This window comes from Mustela nigripes, chromosome 14 (assembly GCF_022355385.1).
Source record: "Mustela nigripes isolate SB6536 chromosome 14, MUSNIG.SB6536, whole genome shotgun sequence".
NCBI classification, from domain to species: Eukaryota; Metazoa; Chordata; class Mammalia; order Carnivora; family Mustelidae; genus Mustela; species Mustela nigripes.
The window spans coordinates 2217446-2225670 of record NC_081570.1 but is presented as its reverse complement, the minus strand read 5'-3'; the positions used below and the strand labels follow the sequence as shown (position 1 = coordinate 2225670).

Here is an 8225-nt window from a genome sequence, read left to right as displayed (position 1 = left end):
ACCAGGGGGCTGGGGCCCCGTCGGAGGGGGAGGCGTGTGGACGTCCCCACAGTCCCCATCCAGCATACCGGTGTCATTAGCTCATTCATAATTGAACGCTTCCGAACACACAGTGTTTGCCCATTCGTCAAAATCCCCTCTTCACGACTCCACAGGTTATTGTAAACAAATTGGCTTTTCGCTCAAAGCCTTGTTTTCATTTAAGAGCGTGCCCCCACACCACGTGTCAACAACGGGGACACTTGCAGCAAGATAAATGGAGCCCGGCCACAGTCTTCTCTTGAATGGTTTTGCAGCATCTTGGAGGGGCGCACCGCAGCCGGGTAACAGCACGTGTCAGCACCAGCTTCTGTCCTCAGCAGACGGAAGAGCCAGGGTCCCCCTGGCCCTCCGGGGTGCTGTTTCAGACCCTCCCCTGCCAGGAAGCGTCCTGTGGGTTCCCTGGCCCCAGCCAAGCCCTTAGCTCCACGGCCTGCAGACCCTCGCGGCTCCCGGCAGAGGCGAAGGCGTCAACACGGGAATCCGGCGCGAGGGGCCACAGACCGTGGCTGACCACCCTTGATCACCTATCTCGCAGCTGAACACTCTGGTAATCGGGAGGCCTTCGTGGGGTCCATCTGCCTTTTTCTTGCTCTGCATTTAAGTTTTTCTACTGGGTACCAACCTGTGACGTTGCCCACTTGGGCTGGCATGACCCCGACTCCCGGCCCAGCAGCCCCTTGGCCGAGACGGGTTAGGCGCACCTGGAGACGCCGCTTGACTCCCGCAGCTCCTGAACCCTGGACACCATCTGAGGAGATGCTTCTCACCTTCCCGAACCCCCGGGTCCGCCCCTACCACCGCGATGACCACCAGGACCCCCTGCCACCTGCCGTTATGTACACGCAGGAGCAGAACCCCTCCTATGAGGCTCGAGGGCCCCTCCCCTCAGGCTTCTGCACCTCAACGCAGACACGCCCCTGAGGGACACTCCCTTGCTCCCCAGACCCCCACCAGCCTTCGCCCACGCCATCTGACACCCCCCACGGGCGTCCCCTCCAGGCCTCTCTGCTGGACAAATGGAGCGTGAGCACATAAAGCCGTGGGTGAGGAGTCCTGGGTTCCGCCGAGGCTCTGGCCCATCCTGCCTAGCAGCACCCATGCCCCTCCTCGGGGACCCCACACCCCTCCTCAGGGACCCCATCCCCCTCAATTTTCCCCAAATCGAGGGAAACACCCTCTCCCACTTCTCGCAGCTGTCAACCCGCCTGGCCAGGAGGGGGTCTGGGCCAGGCACGGCCACCTGACCCCCACCCAGGGGTTGGAACTTGACCCCCAGATGCCTGGAGCCCACGCCCACTAAGCGCTGCCCAACCACGGAATCCTGGGCCCCGGTCCTGGGCCCCCTCAGCTGAGTCTCACTTGCCACGAGCTTCCAGCGGCCACTGTAGCAAATTCCTGCAGGTCTTGTGGCTTCACGCCTGCTTTCCCCCCAGGTCTGGAGGTCATAGGTCAGGGTGATTCTGGAGGAGTCTCTGACCTCCCTGGGCCACCGTCCCTGTAGCAGAACACGGAAGGGGTGCCCGGACCGTGACTCACAATGTGCAAGCCTTTTCTAGCCGGCAGAGCCGCCCAAAGGCAGACTGGCCTCCCGTCCCCGGACCTGAGGACACTGAGGCTGACTGCGGTGGCCAGGAGACTCTGCCCGAGGTCACACTGGGACCTGATAGCCCTCAGGGCTCCAGCCTCTCACCCTGCTATGGGGGCTTCCTGGTCGGCCAAGCCTCTGTGGCTCTGGGATTAGGGACGTGAGTCGGTGTCCCCGGAGTCCCATGAGCCACACACCACTACCCACCCCTTCCTCCCCTCTGCTCAGCACCTCTGACCTCAGGGCTCACGGGGCGCCAGCCCGCTCAGCACCAGCCCATCCCGGAGCAGAACCCGAACAGCCCAGGGACCGTGGGACCCGGCCACAGCAGCAGAGCCGGCCTCACCCTTGGGCCCTGCTCCCCAGGCCCTGTCCCCCTCACCCCGAGGGGCCGTGAGGGTGTGAAGCCCCCGAACAGGAGGAGGAAAATCACCCCGTGATGGGCGTTTTGGGTCTAATAGGAAATGATGATGTGAAATGAGGGGTTTCGCTCCTGCCGTCCCCGGTGATTTACAGGGACTGGCCCCATAATCAGAAACAAAGTGTCTATTTTCAGCTCTGGATTCTAACAAGTGAATATATTACAATAACTTTATTAAAAAAATCAATGCACATCAATTCAATTTTCAAGTTAATTGCCTTGCTCTCGCTGCCGCGTGAGAGGCCTGGCGGCTACATTACGCCTCTGATTGATGAAGAGCGGGCAGCAGATAATTCATCCGCTGTCTTGTTTGTTCCCACCAGAAAGTGGCGGAAGTTGGGAGCGAGAGAGCCTCCCTGCCCAGTGTACCTGTCCTGGTAAGAGGTGCGGCCGGTCAGGGCAGCTTCTGGCCCTGCTGGCGGCCCTCAGAGTCCCAGGGGCCCCGAACCTTCCCCCACAGGTTCATCGGCGAGGACTGACGAAGGGACACCCACTGGACCGTCTGGGCAGAGGCGGGCCCTGGGTGCTGGGGCCCCCGAGCAATGCCCCCACTCGGCAGCCTCGGAAAGGTGGGGGACAAGAACCCCGGACACGGGCATCTATGCGACCCAGCAACGCCCCCCACCGGCCGTCACGTCATCATGTCCTTACCACTGTTATTAAATCAACATTATGATCATTCGTATTACAGTTGTCCCTCTGCCAAGGAGACGTGAAATTCAAACGAACTAATGTGTGTGGAATTACTCCGCACACGCTGTGAGATTTACGTACGCAAATTGCCATCAGGCCCCTGAGAGCACTGGGTAGTGGGGAAGTGTTCCTGGCCAACAGATGCCGTGAATCAGGTTTGTCCGACAGGATACCTAGGCACCCCTGCTCTCCTGGGCATCAGGCGTCTGTCTCCCCATCTTGTCGTCCCCCCACGGCCCAGCGTTCATGGGTCTGTGGGTCCCCCCAGGTGGCACAAGCCCAGCTCTACCTTGGATCCCCCCACACGCCTGTCCTGACCTTGAGCCCACCCGGCCAACAGAAGCAGGGATCACGGTGCTGGAGAGAAGATGGGGGCCTGGGACATTTTCCCCCACAGCCCCTAAAGGGGTCCACCTGCAGAAGCTGGTTTTCCCGGCCCGAGGCAGCCATTTCGGGGAGCTCCACCAACATCTCCCCAAGAAAGCAGAGGAGAGGCTCACCCACTTGTTGGGACCCTGGCATGGTGCGGACGCTCTTCCTTGAACTGCTGCCCACCTGCTGTGTCACCACCGACAACACAGACTCGCAGGAGCCAGCAGCAATCGAGCAGAAGACCTGGGCTTTGGAGCCAGGCCCGTCTGCCTCCAAGGCCCCAGTCCCAACCATGACGTCAGACAGCCGCCTCCCAGCACAGCACCCGGTGTGGGTCACCTGCAACCAGAGACGTGCCTCTGGGTTGGTTTGTCGTTTGAGTGATCCTGGGTTGAGCCCGGGGTCCAGCATCACTGGGGTATAAGAACCCAGAGGCCTCATCAGTTGGGGAGATGCTGACCTTTCACCTCTGCCCTCTGCCCTCCAGGCCACAGAGAAACAGGAGCTGGACCGCAGACTGGGCCCTTAAGCCTGTGTCCACGATGAGCTGATGGGCAAAGGGCTTCCTACTTCCGGCAGGGTGCTGGCCGTGACCCTGGGGGCTCCCTCCCCTCCCCCTGCCCCTCAGAACTCCCCCACCCCTGAAACAGCAGCCCTACCTAGCAACATAAATCCTGCCTCCATCAGCCAAACCTCTCTGAATGTAATTGGCCGTTTGGAAGGATCTTGGCACCCCAGTGGCAAACCTTTGTCCCAAGCATGTTCAGTCTGAGCAGAGGAACCGGCTTTTTCCTAAGTGTCTCACATCTGACAGCTTAATTATTTATTAAGGGTAATGGGCTTATTCTAAACAATTTCTTCCAGCTGGATCCATCCGTAAGTCGCTTGAGCTGGTGAAGAAACATCACGCACGCCCGGGCCGCGTGCCAAGCCCGACGGTGCACGCTGACCTTCCCACAGGCTGGAACTGACTGTGGCATCAAAGACAAGAGAGAGAACGATGCAGGGAAGGTCGCCTGTGAGGTGCGGCACACAGTGGGGGCGACGCGGGAAAGGGGGGAGGGGCGGGAGGGCAGAAGATGAGGGAGGGGACAAACAGGAACCATGCGAAGAAATCTGGACTTTATCCTGGAAGCCCCAGGGCTTCAAACCAGAAGGGATACTATCACCATGGGGATATTTGGAAAAGGTTTTGAAGGATGGGTAGGAGTTCCCAGAAAGAAACATGAAGGTTGGCCTCCCAGGAAGAGGAGGCAGAATGCACAAAAATGAGGGTTCAGGAAAGAACCTGGGAGCTTCACAGGGGCAGGTCACAGGAGAGGATTGTGGAGAAGCTGCCAGAGAAACGGCTGACGAGGAGGCAGGAGAGTGAGAGGTGCTGAACACCGGGTCCAGGAGCCCAGGTTCCAACCTGAAGACAGCGGGAAAGGGGAGAGGAGTCGGTGGTGTGGAGCCTTTTCAGCCGGAGTCACACACTCATCTTCATGGGTTAGAGATGACGCTCGTGGGCTTATGGAAACTCAGCTTGGCCTTGGAGGACGGGGGTCACAGGATAGTCCGGAAGACACGGAGAGGGCCTGCCAGCAGATTTCTTTTTTTAAAGTGTATCTTTATATTATTGACATAAATATAAAGTAACACAGAAAGAAACAGAAGAAAATCAAAACCACCCATTGTTCTGCCGCTGAGACGTAACAGCTGTCGGGTCCCCGAGTCGCCTTCCAGCAACGACCGCCCTTCTGCCCGACGAGCGAAGGACGGCAGCGGACCTGAGTGTACCGTAAGGTCCCTCCGCGCGTCGTATGCTCCGAACCCGTGAAGAACGTCTCGCTGCCACCCCACGTGGAAGCCCCATGACGTCTCACCGTCAGTTTTCGATATTTTAAACGTCCTGGTGAGTCCCCTGCCCCTCCAGTCTTGGCGCGCACCTCTGACGGGTTTTCAGAATCAAAAACCCCGGTAGTGCCATTGCCGGGTCTTGGCGTAAGGAGGGGCGGGGGGAGCCTGGAAACGGCTCCTGAGCCCCGAGGAAGGTTGTGCCAGGGACCAGCCCCTCCGCCTCCAGGACTGTGGGCTCCGAGTTTATAAATCGCCCCCCCCCGCCCCGTCTCAGGTGTCAGGACCCCTCGTGCATGCTGTTGCCTGGCTCCCCCCTCCGTATTTTGGGGACACCATTCCCAACCATTCTAACTGCATGGGTGCCCCCTCCCCATAAACCCACTGCTATTCTCCACCCCAAGTCCCCCACTTGTCTCTGCCCCACCAGCCTCCTGCCCAGCGTGTGAGCTCGGGGAGTCTCACACCCGGGGCTCAAACAGCGCCCGGTGCGTATGAATGATGGAGGCAGGCGATGGTGAAATGGGCGTTTGGCTCCTGCTCCTTCCCGATCGTCCAGACGTCTCTCCGCTATTGACTCCCTGTGACCTTTAGGAAGAAGGCTTGCACTTCGGAAATCAGTGCGGAGATTCCTCAAGAAGTTAAAAATAGAGCTTCCCTATGACCCTGCAATTGCACTACTGGGTATTTACCCCAAAGATACAGATGTCATGAAATGAAGGGCCATCTGTACCCCAATGTTCACAGCAGCAATGGCCACGGTCGCCAAACTGTGGAAAGAACCAAGATGTCCTTCAACGGACGAATGGATAAAGAAGATGTGGTCCATATACACTATGGAGTATGATGCCTCCATCAGAAAGGACGAATACCCAACTTTTGTAGCAACATGGACGGGACTGGAAGAGATTATGCGGAGTGAAATCAGTCAAGCACAGACAGTCAATTATCATATGGTTTCACTTATTTGTGGAGCATAAGAAATAACACGGAGGACATGGGAAGATGGAGAGGAGAAGGGAGTTGGGGGAAATCCGAGGGGGAGATGAACCATGAGAGACTGTGGATTCTGAGAAACAAACTGAGGGTTTTGGAGGGGTGGGGGTTGGAGGTTGGGTGAGCCTGGTGGTGGGTATTATGGAGGGCACGGATTGCATGGAGCACTGGGTGTGGTGCCTAAACAATGAATCGTGGAAGATGAGAAAAATAAAATAAAATTATTTAAAAGAAGAAGAAGTCTTGCTTTCCTGGTGTGATTTCTCAGTCACTCCCTTTGCAGAGGCTGGAGCCCCCCTGAAGGGCTCCCCCCATGCACCCCGGGCATCTCCACTGCCTCCCTCTCTTTCCTCCTCCTAGAAAGCCTAGAACCCGCCCTGTGAGCAGGGGTCTGGGCACCCGGGTCAGCGGAGGCTGTTGTGGCCCAGCGGGGCACGGTGTTCCCCAGACACGGCAGTCGGGTCACGGCCATGGCCAGGTCCCCGCAAGCTGGCTCCCGCACATGCTCCTGGGCGAATTTGCCGGGCCAGGCATGGGGACGGGTCTCTGAGAAACTGATGGGATCTGAGATGTGGCCCAGACTCGGCAGGCTGGCTGCAGTACGGCCCCATGCGTTTATGAGATGAGAGCCCGTGTGCAAGCAGTTACCTTTAGGAACAGACTTAACAGTGAAGGACACAGCAATTCCTCCTTGTGAGATGAGCTCTCTGAAAGGCCCAGGGCACAGTAGGGGCTTGGACAGGAGTCACACGAGCAGGGCTGGAGGCTCTGAGCTGCTGGACGGGGACCCGACGCCCCAGGGAAGCCGTCGGCATGCGGGGGCCAAGCTCCGCATGCTCCCAGCAAAAATCATCAACCAGAAGAGCCTTTGCCCTAGGACAACAAGTCCAGACAGATGGGACAGTCGGGGGGACTCCCCCCGTCCCCAGTGCTGGCCAGGACGCAGCTGTGTGCACATCCATTTATCACCGCCCAGAAGGACCGCCTCCAACCACCTGCCTCTGGCCATCACTGGGGACTCGTAGTCCCTGGCGCTGACTGCGGCCTGCTGGCTGCTCCAGTCCCCACCATACCCACGGAGGAGGACGAAGGAGCCCAGGACGGTGTTTCTCCCCTTCCCTCGAGAAGTGCAAAGTCACCCTCTATCGAGGACGTCTCCTGTCCCCACAGCAGGCTCTGCTCCCCCGCCGGCCAGCCGCTGTTCTGGACTATGGCGTGGATATCGCTGGAAGAAAGCCACACCCTGGAGGCCAGAGAGGAGGTGACACTGTGTCTCTCCTGCACAGTGGGCCCACAGCCGCCGAAGCCCTGACCGCCATCAGAGCTGGCTCCTGTCCGCCCCTGCCCACGGCCCGCAGAGGAGGAGAGAGCGCGCCTCGGGCCTTCTCTCTCCCTCCCTCTCGGGGAGGCCTGGTGTGAAGGGACGGGGAGGACACTCCGCCGTGCACACTCCGAGGTACACACAGTCCTGCCCCAAAGGGAGCTTGTCAAGTGCGCAACCGTGCGGTCAGTACCCTGCCGGGCTCAGCGAGGGCCCCGTGGGACCGAGGTTCCTTTGCAATTTCCCGGTTTGGCGGCTGGAGCCCCAGAACTGCACGTTAGTCCGGCGCCCTCGGAGGCTGTGAATGGCTGAGCCGAGCAGGTTGCCTCCCACAGGGGGCTGGAGCGCCCCTCGGCCGACAGACAAGGAGAGCCCTGCTGAGCCTCCTTCCCTCGGAGCAGAGGGAACGAAGTCTTGGCCTCGGAGGGTGGGAGCTGGGGCAGGGGCTGCTCAGGGAACCCTGCGGGCCCCTCTGCTGTGTGCTGCTGGCTGGGGAGGGGGAGCTCCGGGTCCCGGGCCCCACCACTCCGCTGGGTTTGTACCCCGGGCTGGCGCTCAGGGAAGGTGGACTAAACCGGCATTAGCCTAATTAATCGTAACGAGGAGTGCGGGCCTGGGCCGACGAGATCCGCGGATCACCGCAAACCCAGACGTGTGACTGACGTGTTCTGGGTTACTCACGCGCGTGCCGCGTCCCCCCACGTAAACTGTCCAGACCCTAAAGCGAGGCCCTGTCTCCTGCTCTGGCTTCCTGCCTCTTCCAGCTGCTTCCCTTGGGTTCTGCCTCCCCCACCTCCCCCTCCTGCTCCTTCCCCCCTCCCCTTCCTCCTTCCTCCCCCTCCCCTCCCCCTTCTTCCTCGCCCCTCCTTACCCCTCTCCTCCCCCCTTCCCTCCCCTGTCCCCTCCCCCGTCCCCTCCCCTGTCCCCTCCCCCGTCCCCTCCCCTGTCCCCTCCCCCGT

At 59.9% G+C, this 8225-nt stretch overlaps 1 long non-coding RNA gene across 3 annotated transcripts; it reads right to left on the bottom strand.

Moving 5' to 3' along the window:
• Positions 1-3914: 3914 nt before the first annotated feature.
• Positions 3915-8046, bottom strand: LOC132000863 (uncharacterized). 3 transcript variants are annotated; one of them, XR_009399475.1, is made up of 3 exons: positions 5642-8046; positions 4402-4690; positions 3915-4084 (listed from the first exon to the last, which is right to left on the bottom strand). It is a non-coding gene; the product is annotated as an uncharacterized LOC132000863 (long non-coding RNA). The 3 variants fall into 3 exon arrangements; XR_009399477.1 differs by having other exon boundaries at positions 4402-4524; XR_009399476.1 differs by having other exon boundaries at positions 6594-8046.
• Between the last annotated feature and the right edge of the window lie 179 nt (positions 8047-8225).